The sequence below is a fragment of the Neopelma chrysocephalum genome, unplaced genomic scaffold, assembly GCF_003984885.1.
Source record: "Neopelma chrysocephalum unplaced genomic scaffold, ASM398488v2 Primary Assembly neopelma1_82, whole genome shotgun sequence".
Taxonomy (NCBI): domain Eukaryota; kingdom Metazoa; phylum Chordata; class Aves; order Passeriformes; family Pipridae; genus Neopelma; species Neopelma chrysocephalum.
This window is the reverse complement of record NW_020897744.1, coordinates 1,756,701-1,774,257: the sequence shown is the minus strand read 5'-3', so window position 1 is coordinate 1,774,257 and position 17,557 is coordinate 1,756,701. Positions and strand designations below refer to the sequence as shown.

General features: G+C 43.8%; 1 protein-coding gene across 2 annotated transcripts in view; it reads left to right on the top strand.

The window, feature by feature from the left end:
• The first annotated feature begins 115 nt into the window (after window positions 1-115).
• TAOK1 (TAO kinase 1) overlaps window positions 116-17,557 on the top strand; it is a 70,326-nt gene continuing 52,884 nt past the window's right edge. For both annotated transcript variants that reach the window (XM_027691020.1, XM_027691016.1), the window contains exon 1: window positions 116-210. The gene's annotated coding sequence lies outside the window, so the exon portion shown is untranslated. The remainder of the gene's footprint in view (window positions 211-17,557) is intronic.

Sequence of the window (17,557 nt, the reverse complement as noted above, 5' to 3'; positions counted from 1 at the left end):
CTGCCATCTTAGGTGCCGTGCCCCGCCGCCTTTGTGCCCGCCGCGCCCGGGCACCCGCGGGGGCCGGGCCCGACGCCCCTCCGGGGGCGCCTCCCCCCGCGGGGCCGCCGCCCCTTGCCCCGCTCCTCCTCCTTCTTCTCCTCCTCCTCCTCGTCCTCCTCCTCCTCCGCGGGGGGCCGACCGGCGCTCCCAGCCCGGCTGCGGCGGAGGGTAAGGCGGGCGGCTCGGCCGGGGCGGCCCCGGGGAGGGTGAGGGAGGAGGTTGATGGTGGTTGGGGGGGCGGCCCGGTGGGGCCGGCGCCTCCCCCGCCGCGCTCTGCCGCACTGCCGCAGGGTCGGGGCCGCGGCCGCCGCCGAGCACCGGCGGGGGAGCGGGCGGCGAAATGGCGCTTCCCGCGGAGGGGCGGCCGCGGGCGGAGGGGTGTTCCCCGCTGTCAGGGCCGCCGGAGGCCCAGGGCTGGGGCCGGGGCCAGGCGTGCCCAGAGCCGCGGCCCTTTTTGTCTGCGGCCCCCACCCCACCACAGGGGGCTTCGCCGGCAGAACCCGGAACCCCCGGGGGGCTTGGGGGTCCCTGGGAGACCCGCGTGGATTCCTGATTCCTGCCCTTTATTTTTTTTTCCCCTTTTTATTTTTTTTCCTCCCTGCCCCTCGCTCCTCCCCAAGCGGTGAGTTTTCAGTGTATATACCATTTTGTTCGGTGCTGGTGTGGGATTTGGCTGAAAGTGACCTATTTTAAAGACCTTTTATTGCCCCCCCCATCAGCAATGCATGTGGCGGCCGATTCCGTTACCCAAATAGCGTTTCCCAACCATTTTAATTTGTCAGATTAAAACATCTCATGGAGGCTGGATTTCTGTAACCCGCGTGTGGGTATGTCTTTAGAAATATCTTTCACCCTGCTTTGCTGCAAGCATCTTCGGAGCATCAGAGTTCACCTTTGTCACTGTGAAAGCAGAAATAAATATCGAGGCGATACCTTGGAGATGCAGTTGTACCATTGTGTTGGGCGCGGTACAAGAAATGGGGTGGGGGGTGCAGAAGAATCAGGGATTAAAATGGTTGTTGTCAACTGTAGATCTGTACATATCTTCAGGAGAAAAAATAAGACCACGGTATCAGCACTGAGGACTTTTAATTTATTTTCTTAGAAAAACGTTTTGTGTTTATCAGGCTTGTCTCTGCTGTTTATCATGGTAGGGAGTATTTCATTAGGTGGCATTTTAGTGGCTGTGTTGGTTAAATAGCAGTTGCATTAACTAGTTGAACAAATTCTGTCCTTCACCTTTGACTGTTGCATTTTGAGAGCTCTTACAGCAGTGTGCCAATGCATGCCAAGGGCGGATTAATAAGATGTTACCTAAAGGTTTGGATGTTATTGATTCCTTACTATTAATGCTATTTATAGTGCATTTGACATGGCTCTTGTTTTATGTATTTGGATAAAGGTTATCAGCTTGAAGTGCTTTGGATGAAATGTTCCCAAAATACCACCCCTGAAACGCACACACACACACATATACATATGTATTATTGAACAATATACCTCAGATCTTCAGTGTCTGAAAAATAGCTTTAGCAGATAGCCCATAATGGTGAAAACAGTGAAAAATCATACATTTTGACACTAGTGAAGGTTTGTTTTCCTGTTTCAGGATTACAGGATAACAAATTCTGTAGCAATAAATACAATTTTGGGTACATTTTTCTTGACCCTACTTTGGGCCTACATTTTCCTTGCCTTTGTGCCTGCTCATAGTGAGCATGTCATAGTTTTTGCTACTTATGTCCAAGGGCAAACCTAATCAACGATTGGTTTGAGCCTTCATATTAGATTCTCCACAACATTGGCCTAGTTCTGACTGGTATGTTTGCCATTTTTAGGACTCCTCTTCCTTTTACTCTTAGACTGAAATACATTGATAAACTTGAACCTTAATTTGTCCTTTGAACTTGAGAGAATGTTTTTCTCCTCTGTTAAGAATACTTCACTGAAGAGAAAGTCTTTCTGGTAGAACAGCTTAATTTAAGTTTAATCCGGTTGAAACACAACTGCTTGAAGTAAAAACTCCTTGGATAGTTTGATATTATTTTTCTTTTTAACTAGACTGAATTAAGTGTTGCCTGTACAGGACCAGATGTTGGCATTAAAATTATGTACAGATAAGTTGGCTTAGGCCTCAAGTTAGACTATTTGAAAAAGTTATCTGTGTCCTGCTGTTAAATTCTGGTGTAAGCTAAACTGGAAAACTTTAAATGTTTACTTCCAGCTAAATAACATTTCCATTTGTATGGTTTTCATCTCTGTCTATATTCATCAGGTTTTGTCACCAGAATAACATTTTTAATGAGTTGTAAGACAGCCTCAGGTTTTATGCTTGGTGAGATACATTGGAGGAGAAGCAAATATCACAGTAATAATTACATCTTCAGATGTATCCTAGTAGTGGATTTCCTGTAATGAGGATGTTTTGTAGAGAACAATAGATATGGCAGCAAATTCAGAGATTTGTTTTAAAGATGTTGTAGGTAGCTGACTCTGCAGTAGTGAGTTCCACTTTGACACAACCCTTGCATGCTCAACAGGAACATTAGATGGTTTCCAGGTACTTCTTTTTCAGGTATAATTCTCTTTCTAGCAAAGACAGACTGGATGTACTACTGCTGTTACTTCTCATGTCTGTTGCTTCTGCAAGGATATACTTTTGATCTAACTTAGTAGAGACTAAGATTGTTTACAAAATATGCCTCATAGAAGTTATTTGACACTGTAGATGTTTTTTGAAATAAGAAAATATTTAGGGTTGATTTGGTTCTCTCTGTGATCCAGAAGTGGTGAGGAAGCTATGGTAAATACCACTTGTCTTATTCCATTCTTAGTGTATTTTGGGGAACACTTGCATAATCACTAAGATCCTATCTTAGAAGCATTTTCTGTTTTGTTCCTGTTCATATTAAAATCATGTAAACAACACACTGTTATGTTGAAGCGCACAGTAGAAACTATAAAAGCCTTTGGTGTTACCAGGAGTGACCCAGGCTCTTGTCTTCTGAATGACTGGTTCTGGATGGCCATTACATTTTTCCTGTCCAAGAATGCTATGTAGTGTGAAGGATTTCAGTTTTATTTCCTTTTGTGAACCTGGACAAAGGGAAGAGCTGAACTTCAACCCTGGGCTAGAATCATGACTGAATTGGAGAGTCTCCTGGGTCTGACAGCAGGGTTTCAGTTATGGGTGACACATGTCCTCCCTTGGTTAACTATGTTTGGGAGAAGCTCGCCTACAGCACCACAGAGAAGGGTGATTTAATACCTTCTGAGACCGACATCTGCCCTTTCTTTTATAGCTCTAGAATATGTCTTACTCTTCTCACATTCTCCATCATTCTTGACGGACATGGTGCAGGATGAAATCCTGGTCTGTGCAGTCTGGTGCTCTCTGGCAAGTTCCCCTTACTCTAGAAGTTTATTGAGGTGTGTGATGCTGTCCTCCACCTGCTTCTCCTTGTGTGTCATTCCATTGGCTCTGGTCTTTGATCCTGCACCAGCAGAAAGCTAAGCTAAGTGAAAATACAGAGAGTTTTGTGTCAGCTTGGTGATCTGAAATGGCTCAGTGCACAGTTAGGTGAGGCTGGAGACAGCCCCAGGGACTGGGCCGTGCCACCACAGCCAGCAATGAGACTGGGAGACAGAGGTGGTTGGTGGCACTTTTTGCTAAACTTGTGGTACTTAGGTTTCAGGGTTCTTTGTTTTTATTGTCCTTTAACATGCTGAGGAGTTGCTGAAAATACATTGATTTCTCCATGGAGAAGAGACTGAAAAAAAATCCAATGGATAAAGGGTCAGAAAACTACTAATCCCCTCCCGTGAAGTTCCAGAGGGAGAGTCCTTCCAGTGAAAAAAGAACTTAAAATATGAAAACATGAAATCAGAGGTGAAGTGCAAAGTGTCTGAAGGGAAGAAGTGTGCACAAAACAGGAGGAAAGGATGGAGAGCTGTTCTGAAGCAGAGTTGGCTTTTACACACTGTATGCTCTCCTTGCCTAAGTGCTCATTTACAGTACAGAACATGGAGGAGGGAATACTTTCTGCAGGCCCTTAGAAACACAATGGACATTAGCCAGCACAATGGGGGCTCCAAACCTGGCTTCTTGAAGCTGTTTTTAAACAAATATTTGCTGATCACTGGAATTACAGTATTTTTTTTTAATTACCAAAGGGAAACCATTGGGAACTTTTAATACCTGGTCAGAAACCAGTGCATCGTTACTCTAGATTTCTTTTATTATTAGTTTGTTGGGTTTTTTTTACATCCTGCTAAATCTTGGTTTCTTTGCCAGAAGAAAAGGCAAGGTAGCCACTGTAAACATAACATGAAATTGCCAAAGCAGCAATAAGTTTTGCCTAAACAGAGAAGTTTCTCCAGTTTAATCAGAGGTTGCTGAGCCCAGATCTGCATCTACACTGTAGCTTTGAGATCAGGTTTTCCTTTTCTTCAGGTTTGGTGAGGACAGTCCAACATGAGTTAAAGTGATGATGGCTTCTTAATACGAGTGGACAGTAGCTTGTAGTTTTGCCTGTTGTATTGCTTGGCTAGAAACAGTTTTGATTTTTCTCTAGGGGTCAGGATGGGGTGACAGCATGAGATTTACATATTGAATATTGTCCTTAGAATAGGAAAGGCTAGAAATGTTTTGTTTGGGGGAAAAGTTATATCTTGAGGAAAGAAGTGAGAATCACAGAACTCTAAAGCTGGCGGGCTCTGCATTTTTCTGTGCCTGTGATCTTCCAGTGACCCTTATTCACTCCTGGCTACAGCCATGCAAATATTTTCTTTAGAGTGAGATGTAATTTTATAAAAACAGTTTTCTCCTACGCTCATTGAGTGCAGCATGTTTACAGGGCAGCCTCCTATCAGAATGTGGGGGAGCAGTGCCTGTGAGTTTTGTTGGAAGCTTTTGCTGTGTGTCACTTGTGTCAATCCATATGTGAAAAGGAAATTTTGATGTTTAACATTATTCTCTGAGATTTTTGCTTATAGCCAATGTGTATTACACCTGAATTCTTTAAATGTGAATGAAGTTGCTTTCAGCCTTTCACTTAGTTCATCTGAACTTTAAAACCTCTTTTTCTTTAGCCTGCTGCCATTGACTGAGCATCACTAGACACAGATTTTGAGGGGTTCGGTCCTTTAGGATCAATCCTTGCCTTTGCATTGCTGGTTCAGCTTCAGTTTGCTCTAGTCTGGCTGATTTCTAACCTGTGGAAAGCTTTGGGATCCAGGAGCATGGGAAAGTGGAATATGCAAGTGCAAGTATGTTGAAAGGGTAGGGAACATTTCTTATAACAGTTTTTGGCTTGTTCCCCATCCATGTGTTCAGTCTGTTTTCCAAGCATCCAGCAATCCTTCCTCTTCCCTGACGTACCACTGCTTAAGGCCAATAACAGACCCATGAGCCCATGCCCAGAGAAATGTTGTACTGAGATTTCTTGGAAAGAATCTCATGTGCTGTTGCACATGTTTGTTATTTTTGCTTCCCTCCCCCTTCTTAATATGCAATTCTCATTTTCTACCAGAGTCCCCTTTTAATTGGTGACTGTCCCTCCTTCCCCAGCCGAGATGAGAGGTTATTTTTGATAGTGCTATTTCTCAAATAGGCCACGGGTATCCAGTAAGTAGTGCAGTAACTTTCTCCATCAGTTATGAGGATTTCTCAAGCTGTGTCGGTGGCAGTGCAACATGTTTCTCCTTTAGTTCTCACTTGCAGTTGTCACTAACATTAACTCCTCCCAGTTCCCACTTCCTTGTAACCCAATCTGAATAAAGATCATGGGATTTGAATGTGCCTTGCTTTGCTGCTGCTGCTCTGGATGTTTGGGTTGTCTCTGTGCTCTTCATAAACTGTATACTGTGATCTTCTTTTTGGCTTCGCCTGGTCCAAGGAGCAGTTGACAGTTGTTAAAATCAGTTCTGGGCCAGCCGTGATTTGATGCGATTCAACTGTGTTAAATGTGTTCCAGAACTGTTTCCTGGCCTAGATAGCAAACTAGTTAAACCCTGGGTTTGGAATCTATTTTGGTGTGATTTGGCCCTGTACCCCTAGGTAAGCTGCCTACCTCTTCAGGGTCAAATGGAACATGGGGTCTGTGCACAGCACATGATCTTCTGCCTCTAAATCCACCGCCCTCCCACATTTCCTTGGGTTTTTTTTATTACTCTGTGCATATTAAAGTCTTGTCTTGAGAATTATGTACTGGACTAACTGAAGTAATGTGGCTTCACCACCCATAAAGACTGTGATGCAGTGATATGATTTTCCCTGGCATCAGCTGAGCTGGTACAAACCCCACTTTGTACTTGCTCGGTACATCCCAGTATGCAGCCAGGCTCACAGATTGGGGTTCTTATGAAGGTTTGCAACTTTAGTTAAAAAAGAGGGTAACCTAGGCCTTGACAAAAATTCCTGCTGGCTCCTAGAAGTGCGTATCAAAGTTGGGAAGGAAATAATGATATGTTTCAGATGCAGTGCCTTGCTAAGAATGCCAAGCTCCGTTTTTATTATAGGTTAATTGCCATATAGGCAAACCTCGAACTCTTACCTGTGCTTTTGGCTTAATTTTCCTTCTTCCCTTTCCACACAAACCCCCCTCTAACCCATGCTTTGAAGTATTTAAAACTAGGTTAGTCTCTGGCTGGAGGTGTGTGGTAGAACCTCCTGTTAATTCTTGCTGGGACCTGCCCGTTTTGCAGCAAGAATGCAGGCGAACCCATCTGAATGCTGATCATCTGTCCTTTGTGAATGATGGAAGATTATTTCTCCCTTCATTTGACACAATACATGGGCAAAGGAATCCTATAACATCTCCATTCCAAAAGCCACCTCAGATGGCCAGAGCTGTACAAGCTGGAGTGCCCATGGAGGTGGGAGAAGAGGGCTTAATGAGGCTGAGTTTAGATGTTTGCATGACAATCACTGGAGATATTTCCTTCCCCCACTCTCAGAAGATGTTGCTGTGAGCTGCTAGCTCAGAAGTTGACCACATTCTCACCAGATCAACCTACTCAGCAGTCCTGAACTGACCAGAGTCTTCAAAATTTCTCTCTTGCTAACTGGGAGGACAAAGTGCAGGGACCCAAACACTAAAATAATCTGTACTAAAGAAGAGGTCCATATATATGCTTTTTTATCCAAAATGTTGTGGCAGAAGGAAGTCCTCATCTTCGCCATTACCTTTGATTTCATTGCAATACTGCTGATGTAAATTTATTTGCAAAAACAAGACTGGGCAAAAGATTCACTCCTGATTTGACAATAACAAGTAGAGTGCTTTGAATACTAGACTAACGTGAAAATAGTTTACGTGTAAAGAACATGTTTTATCTTCAGTAGCTCATAATTAGCCACAAAAACATAAAGAACATTTAAAGATTATTTGCTAATCTGTTGAAAAAAATTTACATGGAATTTTTGATGCACAATTTTAAAAAATATTTTGGAAAAGCCCCTGAATTTTCCAAAATATTTCAGTGATAGGTTCTTTTTCTTAAATATCCTCTATCTCTTGAAAGTATCAATTCACACATTATTTTAAGTCTCTTGTTGTCCCATGCTGCAGGAATTGGTGATTGTGGGCCACTGTGCAGGTGGGCCATCACATGGGGCTCTGGAGTCTCTCTGCAGTGGCTGGTCCAGCACCAGGGTGTGTCATCCTCATTTGAATTGTCTTCCCATTGCACTCTCTGGTATTGAAAATTAATTACTGTAGTGACTATAAATTGGTATAATCAGAGTGTTTTTTGTAGGTATTACAAATATTTAATGTTTAAATAGAAATAACTGTAATTAATATTAATGTGATGAGAAATGAAATATTAATACACAAATAAAAATCTAAGCTATAACAAAGAAAGATTATCTTACATACGTGATGGTTTTATACTTTTCTCTGAATTGGCAGGATAATAATAGTAATTCCCTGTTCTGAATTTCATCCATAAATCTCAAGGTATTTTAAATGGATGATAAATGTGTATTTTTTTTTACATTTATAGAGTGGGGATACTGAAGTACAGGTGGAGAAGTGAGGGATTTGCCCAGTGTAGCTGGTGGTGGGGTAGAAGTATTTGTCTTCTTGGTCCCCAGTTAACTTCAGGACTGCAGGTTGTCAGGGAGAAGCAGAAGTGTAGGAGATGCTGCATTGCCTGTAGGGTGTGGTGGAGCAGCACAGACCTCAAAGTTCAGCAGCACCACTGTCCCAGATCTCCTTCTGAAAGTCTGCCTGACCTACTGATAATGCAGGGGATGGGTTTTCTCGTTTCATCATACAAGCACTATGTAGAATTTTCTTATCATAATGGCAATTTAATGCTGGTCATGAATGAGCTGGCTGAATCTTGAATTCTGTAATATTCTGTGGTTTTATGTGTTTTCTGTGACTTTTTGCTGATTTTTATCTTTATATAAATCTGAAAAGGGCTTTTAATGCATTGTAAATCAGTCCCTGAACTTGATAAATAACAAACTAAGTTGTTTCATTTTGGGAGTTGGTCACGCACAAGGATAACTGGGAACTGCCCATCTAAGTAAAAAATATGCCTGTGCATATAAAATTGCAATACTTGGGTATTGTCTGGACATTTTTATGGAGATCTGTGGAGGCAGAGAGTATCTTTTCATCCTGTTTATGCAGTGCCTACTACAGCTGAATCTCACATCTTCTTCAGGGTCTAATTATTGTGTAATGCAAGTGCACACTGCTGTGAAAAGCTGGGAGTGTTCTCACCTGATACCCTGGGAAGGAGGAAGACCTTCAAACCCCTGGGAATCTGTGAGCTCCATGATGAGCCATTGCTCAGCTCATCACAAGTAACTCTCATCAGTTCTAGATTCTGCTATAACTGTCTCTGCAGACAGGTTTCCAGTGTGGGTATTCATTTCAAGCATACCTACGTGGTAAAATAGCTGGGGCTTACTTGGAAATGATAAAACTAAGAATTCTGTTGCTTCAGTCATTCTTTTAAACTATAAGAACCCAAAAAACCATAAAAACCTTGAAATCTGAGTACCTGTGTGAAAGTGCTCAATATTTTGTTTTTCTGAGGGATTTCTGTTTGATGTTGCCACAGCCACAGAGTATGAAATTTAGCAAGTTTTCTCCAAGAATTCCTTTCAGCTTCGGAACTGTTACCTGTGCTGGTTTGAAGTAGTTCCTACCTGTTTATCATGCCTGTTGCAAAATCTACCTCCCTATTTACATAGGTCTTGGGGAAACAAGGATGATATGGAGCAGCATGAGTGGAAGGGAGAGGATGGTGTGAGTTGTGATTCTACTTGTCTGCTTATTTTCTGGTTTGGAGGCACCGAGCACCTGCTGATTTAGGGGTTTTCTCTATGTGATTTCGTGCCTGTGATTAGCATTTCTAAGGACATGACACATACGGTCTCACCACTAAAATACATTCTGTAAATATGTAAAGAGAAAATTACAGAGATGGTCACTGTCCGACTGTCCTGACTGGTCTCCGGAGTCAACCCAACAGGACTCGGCACGCTCCACTGGGCCCATCCGAGACAACAGATCTTGAACTTCAGCCTTACAAGTAGAATTCCTTCTTGGATTGAACTTACCACCTGCCTTTGATGCTTCCTTAATAGCAGTTGCTTGTCTCATTTTCCTTCTTTTTAATCACTGGGGCAGGAGATTGAGATCTTTAGATAGCACGCTCCACTGTCTTACTGTTTAACTGTTTAAAGTCAAACTCTATGAAAAATGTCAGCTGCGTCACAGAAATCTGTGATTGCATTTGATCTGAAATCAACCATTTGTTGTGCTGGAATTTCTCAAGGTAGATGATCACAGAATCACAGAATATTCTGAGTTGGAAAGGACCCTCAAGGATTATCAAAGTCCAGCTCCTGGCCCTGCACAGGACAGCCCCAAGAATCCCACCACGTACCTGAGAGTGTTGTCCAAACACTTCTTGAACTCTGTCAGGCTTGGGGCTGTGACCACTTCCCTGGGGAGCCTGTTCCAGTGCCCAAACACCCTCTGGGGGAAGAACCTTTTTCTCATATCTAATTAATAGTAATAACAGGACTTGTAAGTTCTGGGGAGGAGTGGGAGATTCTCTGGGATGGCATATTTTAAAAATACTTTTTCTGGACAAAATCTGAGAATGATACCTAGTTAGTTGATGTTCCTGTTGGAGCATTGTCCCTAAGTTAATAGGAAGGCTAAGTTTGTTTTGCTGCTTTGAGAAATTATTAGTATTCTGTCTGAATTGAGCTTGTGAATAAGGTAAAGGTGGCAGTCTGCTTAATTTCATATTTAACTACTGAGAAATCACAGCAAAAGGCTATCAAATGCTTTGTCACCATTGTGCTGTTCAATAGCTATCACTGGAACCATGTGACCACTGGATGTTTAATATCTTACATTTCTGTAATTCCCTTTTTGTTTCTTTCTTGGTTTTTGTTGTTGCTGTGTAAAATTAAGTCATAAATTGTTAGCAGCAAGGAAACTGTTTGTGTACCATCTAGTTTGGTGTCTTGAACAGAGATTTGTGAGCTTGCCAGTCATGTCAGTGTGTTGAGTTCAGGTGTTACATGAAGGGTATATCTCCTTGTGACGTACAGTAGTCAGTGCACATGTTGTAGCACGGGCCTCTCCTGAGTTTTAATAAATACAGATGAGGTATGAACACCTCTTCCCTGCAAGAGGTGTGTTTTTTCCCTCTACAGGTGCTGCACTCTGCTTGCATACACACCTAGCAGTTCCTCTGTCCCCAGTGTAGTACGGCTTCTTGCTCTGCAGCAAAGATGCTGCTCAGAACATTTACCTCATATGGAAGAAATAACTTTGTAAAGCCTTTCAGTAAGAGCAGTTTCCAATTTACAGTGATTAAACATGCTGTACTTTGCTTTGTTTCATGGTGGTAAAAGCCTCTTGCCTGTGTAACTCCAAAGCAACAATAAAACAGGCATAAACAAGCATAAAACAATGTAACACTCAAGGTATTTCTAAAGGGGAACAGTAACTAAACACCTTTTAACTTGATTCTGCCTGGCCTGGAAAGCAGCAGGACTGTTGCATTCCCCATTTTGATGTGCTGCTGCCATGGGTCAGGGTCTGAAGGGAATATTCCATCACCCCTGGACAAATTGAGTTTTGAGTTGCCAGGAAGGTACCATCCAGAAGCAGAGGTGCTGTTCTGAGCTCTCGTTGGAGGGAGAGCTGCTTCCCTCCTGTTTGGGTTTTGGTTTTTTTGTGGGTGTGATGTCATCATTCTGCGAGGTCTGCGCCGCCGCGTCCTCCAGGAAAACAAAACAGGGCGACGAGACCTGAATGTCAAATGCAAAAAACAAGCAGATCTGATTCTTCCTCTCCTCCCTCCCCCCTTTCTTTGAAAGGAGCTTTCAAGCTGACTTTATACAACAGGAATTAGCTTAATAGAAAAAAAGAGAGTGAGAGAAGCACAGTTATTTCTTTTCAGTTCTTACTATCAAGTTCTCAAAAATAACTCTTTCTTGCCTGGCTGGAGAATGGGATGTGTGTTGTGTGCCAGAAGCAAATACAGGGTATTTTATAAATAACCAAGGGGGTTTTTGTCTTTTAATGTAACCTTTCTCAGTTTTTGATCGTTTGGGAGATATTTAAATGAGCACTGCACAGTGTCTTCTTGCCATGCTTGTGTTGGTTTCTACCAGAGAACTGTCCCATACACTTCAGGTGTTTGTATAAATGTCGTGGCAGTACCAGCAGCAGCCTTCCACCAAGATTACCTTTGGGCCCTGGCCAGGGTCAGGGGAGCAGCCAAAACCAACTACTGTGCTGATATAACCAGACTGATTTTTATTCAAGCCTTTGAAATTATTATTAATATAGAAATGTATTGGAGTTCTTCTTTCTGGGAGCCCTTTTGTGGCTTGGCAGCAACTGGCTCTCATGCAGCTCGTTGGCTATACTGAGCAATATGGTTCATGTAAATATGGGCAGGTTTATTCTTTTTCAGGCCAGAGCTTTAAATATTCCCTCATTCAGAATGACTTTGCAAAATAATCTGCAGAGAGGCATTTGGAGGCTCTAAACTGAGTGTTCGTAGTGAGAGGTTGAACTGGTGGTCTCCGAGAAGCTGTCCAGATGTACTAAAAACTTCTTGGAGTTGACCAACACTGGAGCTGATATTCTTTGTCCTGTTGTGTTCAGGACCCTTAATTATGTCTTGGTTGCTCTTTATAGCTTGTGTCCAAAAAGTAAATAGTGTTTTCTGGCATGGCCTGTTGAGCTCTCAGTAGCTCCCTGTCCAGCTGGGCTGCTCGGGTGAGCTGCATGCATGATGAGCGAGCAGTTCTTGCTTTTTGCCAGTCGGTTGTTAGGGGTGTATCTGCCCAAGGTATCAGGAGGTCGTCCTACTTTCCCAGCTCAAAAATCCAAGATCCTTAGAATTTTTAAAACGGACACCTGATGTTCCCTTTGTTTGTTAGCCAACAGGAGCAGGCAGCAAATAGATCTTCTTTTAGTACAGGAACTGTTGCTTGAAACTTTGCATTTGTTTTTTTTTTCTCTCTCTATTTGCCTGTTCCTACTGACAAACAAAAGGCATAATCCATTATTCCAAACTGCTGAAAAAGAGGCTTCAAATTGCCAGGTATGAAATTATGCTGCTTGTTCCGTTACCAGTAGGAAACGGCATGTGAGATGTTTCAAAACCTCCAAAGGAGAAAGTTCTTTGTATGTGTGAATTTAGTATTCACAAAAGGTGTCAGATTGACAGCGGTGGAGATTGTGGAGATCAGAATTTTATTTATCCCTAGAGTAGGTGCAGTGCAGACTGCAGTAGTGCAAAAATTTCCTGTATTATTCTGCTATTGCACCCTGCTCGTGCCCTTCACAGGCAGCCTCTTGGGGCGAGGAGCTCCTCCTCCTCTGCTCCCCTTCAAAAGGTTGGCTGCCAAAAGGATGTGAGGGTGGTTTTTCTGTATGTGATGTGGATGCTTGTCTCCTGAAATCTAAGCAGATGTGAAAGGAATTTGATAACATCTACCTCTAAACAGCCACTGGAGCAGAAACAACCTTCAGCCCCCGTGTTCTCCAGCTCTGTGCAGGCTGGTAGTCTTGAGGCAGAAGATGTTGGTGGTCATGATTCTGTTACTCACTGACTTAGCTGTTCTTCTGCAAAGGTTTACCACTCCAGTATTGAAACTAAGGCAGTCAACTTGTCCTGCTTTGTCTAAAAATGTTTGGTAAACTCTCCAGGGAAATGGGAGGGTCTCTGGGAGGTGTCATGTACGAAAAGTGTTATGTTCTTGTGTGAGTCTTCCATTTGCTGAAATGAATATGGAGAGAGAATACCAAGCCCTGCTTCTGGGAAAAAGAGCAAAGAGCACAAACCCAACACCAAAACAAACCAGCAGGTGATTGATTTTTGAAAATTTCTGATGTCCCTGTGCCAACTCCCTTGTGCCACTGCTCTTTTGGACTGTTCTTGTGCCTGTCCTCATTCCCTGGTGCTTTACTTCATGTCCTGATGGAGCCAGGCCCCTGTGTCACATACTTCCAGACCACCTTAAGGAAGCCCTTCAGACCATAGAGCTCAATCCTGCTCCAGCTGTGCCGTGTGGTTATAGCTCTGAGTAGCAGCTTTAATCATCTCCCACTCCCATCCTTCATTAGATGGCATGATTGAGTGCTTTTAGTTTTGCTTTGACCAAATCATTGATTGCCTTCAGATCAGCGACTCGCTGCCATCCAGCACGGTGCAGGCCAAGACACAGGCCTTTGAGCTCAGTCCCTGCCAGCATGACTGCTTAAGGAGAAAAATAAGATTAATTTAATTGACTTTTTCTTTGCAACGCTATTCCTTTACTACGCCTCCCAAAGATCAGATCAATCTTGGAAAAGTCACCTGTTGGCAGCTCCCTGCCTCACCTCATGCAAAAGCTGAGGCCAAGCCCCTTGAAACAGGCAGGACAACCTTGTTTTCAGAGAGCCCAAGTGTGAAAGCACATTCTCTCAAATAACCTTCTCTTTAAAGGCACAGGAAGTAGTTTTGTCTATTGACTGAAGCAGTCAAATTATTGTCCCCCTCAGCCGAAGGGTTGGAGTGGAAATGGTTGCTGATTATTTCTTTTTCGTTCATTTGCTTTTGTGAATGATTGCTGAGAACAGCTGGATTAAATGGCTTTGTGTGTGAGCACACAAAGAACTCATGAAATATAAAGGTGTTTGGATCTGTGCTGTTGGAATAGACCAATTTCTGATTACAGTTTTCTGTCAAATTCAGGATGGATGTGTTCCTACTTGAGTTGAAATTTGCCATTTCAGCCTTAAAGTGCTGTAATGCTTACTAGGTACCTTCAAGCAACTTAAGCTCTTTCCTCATCTCTTCAGGCCAGAGGAGAGTGCTGTATTTCTTGCTTGGGAGCTGAAGAGTTGGTGTACATGAAAAAAATGTTTAAATACTCCCAGTAAGAGTTAGCCCAGGTAGGATGGAGCTTGAGCATTAAACCTGCTTTGTGGGCCTTGTTTCTGAGTTCTTCCAAGTGTTAGCTTTAGATACAGATGCTGACCTACCTCTTTCATCCCTTATGTTCAGGACAATTAGTAATACTGCCAAAACCAGAAAAGAGCCAGATAATTTTTTAAAGCAGTGTTTTGGAGAAGAGATGTAGTCGTTTACTTTCTGTGTGTGCAGAATGATGTATCGACTCAACCTATCTTTCTGGTGGAGAGACAGTCAAGCAACAGGAGGTCTAAGTGTGTGATTTGATGGATTTTTTAGGAAACCACCTGTATATAGAGATGTGCTGAATGTGCTGGGTGTGTTCCACTGCAGTGGATTCAGCTCTTGACTGTGCAGTGCTTGCAGGTGCTGGTGTTCAGAGAAAACACAGCATTCCATGCTTGTGTCTGTAACAGACTGATTAAAAGATGGAGGCTCCTTCTCCATTGCCTCAAGGATGGAGCTAAAAAGCCTTGATGCCACAGCTAGGCTTCTGCAGGAGCTGAGCTACTTGCAAAAGCTCCAGGAGGTACCTAGCAAGCCATCAGAGGCAGGTAGAGGAGCAAAGAAGATAAAAAGTTGCAAGGACTTACTCTCCCAAATAAGTGTGCCAGGCAGATCTCAATTTGGATACTGGGAATCAGCCAATGGATACTCGGGGCCCATCTTGGTACCAGGTGACCTCTGCTTGGATACTTGGTGAACTGGCCAGTGGGCATCCAGGGACTACCAGGTATTAAATAGGAAGATATTTAAGGCCGTGCCCAGGGGGCTATTGGAGGTCTGCTGAGGGAGCTGCTGCCACTTTTGTTACCCTGCCTGCCAGTTCCTTCCTCGGAGGCTGCAGGTGGACCAGGGAAGAAGCCCAGCAGAGATTTACCAGCTTGCACACCAGTGGCACTTCAGGGTGGTGGTAATTCCTGTCCTGTGCTTTTAACAGTTACCCTTAGCTTTTCTGACTTTTCTGTCTCCCTTCTTTCTCTCTGCTCTTTTGTGTTACAAAATAAAGTTGAATTATCATTTTGGGATCAAGCATCTGACCTCTTTTGTGCCTTAATCTCACTTACGGGAATGTTTTAGAACCTGGTTTCCCTCTGCATCTAAGCGAATCGGAACAGTCTTCCTCCTAGTGATATATATATATATTTATATATACACACAAAGTGATGCTATAGGCAGGTAAAGCATAAAGGTTAATTTGTTTATGTAAGTTCCATCAAGATGGAGACTTTGTATTTGCAAAGCACCTCCTGGAACGGAGGCCTGTTCCCTAGTGGGACCTGTAATTGCAGTGCGAGGGTACTAAGAGGGGGAACCAGCACCATGTGTTGCTGAGGCATTTTGCAGCTCCTGGTGCTGAGCAGGCAGTTATCCTTGGAGAGCAGCAGAAGATGCTCCAGCCCTGGACTATGGGAAATCAGAAGGACTTTTCCCTACAAGAGAGGCTCCTCTTGTTTCCAGTTCCTAGAATCTCTGTCCTGTGTTCAGTGAATCATTCCTGGAGAGCACTCAGGCAGTGTGGAGGAGAAAAATGCCTGGTGTGAATACAGGAGGTATAAAAGTCAGATGAGAGGGGAGTGATAGGAATATGTCAGGACAGAAGTACAGTGAAACTGGAACTGTGGAGGGGTTGGAGAGGAAGGAGCTCTAGCTGATGGAGAACTGGAGCTGGAGGTTTGCAGGAGAGGTGACTTGGGAGCCTGGGAGATGGGGAGGGAGGCAGCAAGAGAAGATGGGTTGGCAAGGGAGATGGCAGTCTGAATTCTGACACTTTCTAATTTTGGAGTGCTTGCCTTTGTAACCTTAATAATTTTGTTCTAATACACTAGATACAAAAATTGCATTATATGTTCTGAGGAATTTGGTTACTATGGTAATGGGTATATAAGTACATAAGAGATGAGATGTCAGCAGTCGGAACAGCTGTAATGTAGCACACAAACCTGTGACTGCCGGAATTTGGGAAGCAGGCCCTCACAAACTTCTCCTGCTTCAGTCTCATTTCTCACTGCCGGGATGTCTGTTGTGTGAAAGTGATGTCAGAGCTTCTACAATAAATCTTTGGGGTTTATGGAATTTCAGCAGACGAGCCTGAAATCTCTGGGTAAACAGACCACGTACCTCCCTCCTGTGCCAGGACTAGAAGGTCTCTGTTCCCACCCAGCTGCTGGAAGTGCAGGACTGGTGCTGACTGGACAGACCATGAGTGTGCAGGATGGGAGTGGGCTGCTGCTGTTGCCTTCTGCTCTGGCACCTGCCTCCCTCCTTGCTCGGAGGCCAGGGCTGCCTGAGCCACGACTCGTTCCCAGGGTCACACAACCAGTGTCCCCCTCCCCACTGTTGATGTCCCTGTCTAGGTGGATTTGGGGTAGTGCAGCTGGTACCTGTTACAGACCTTGCCAGAAGCCATTGTGTTCGTTACGGCAGTTTGGTGATGGTGAGGTCCTGCCCAGCCAGAGCAGTTGGGGAAGGTGATGGGGAGCAAGGGAGTGCTCCTGGGGAGTGTGAGGCGGGAATGTGGGGCAGCTGTTGGTACAGGAGTGGAAAGGATGACGGTTCTTGCATACTTTTTATCCCTTCCCTTGCCCCATCTGCAGCAAGGACATGTTTTGTATGCCCACCCTCACCTTCTAATTTGAAAACCGCTTGCACAGTGTTGTTGGGGGGATTATCCTCAACAGGAGGGGGTTGCTGGAGAGCTGATGGAGCAAGCAGTGTCCAGGCTGGAGCAGCACTGCAAGTACAGTTCATCCCACCAAAGTGAGGGTCAGTACAGCACATGTTGGAGATTGCCTAGAGCCAAGTGTGGTGTGATGATGAGTTAGTGCTGTGAGGACGTGTGGGCTGGAGGGAAGCTGCTGATAAGTTTTTCAAGAACCAATCCAGAGATAATTTAAAATGGTGTTTTGGTCTTGATGTACTTATGAAAGGACTGCTGTAATGGAATCTGCTGGGGCAGTTTGGGGGACATTGTCAATACAGGGGAGGACTCAAGTGTCTCTGGAAGGACTGAATGAGCTGGAGGATTTGCAATGTGGATACCTAAATGAGATAGTAC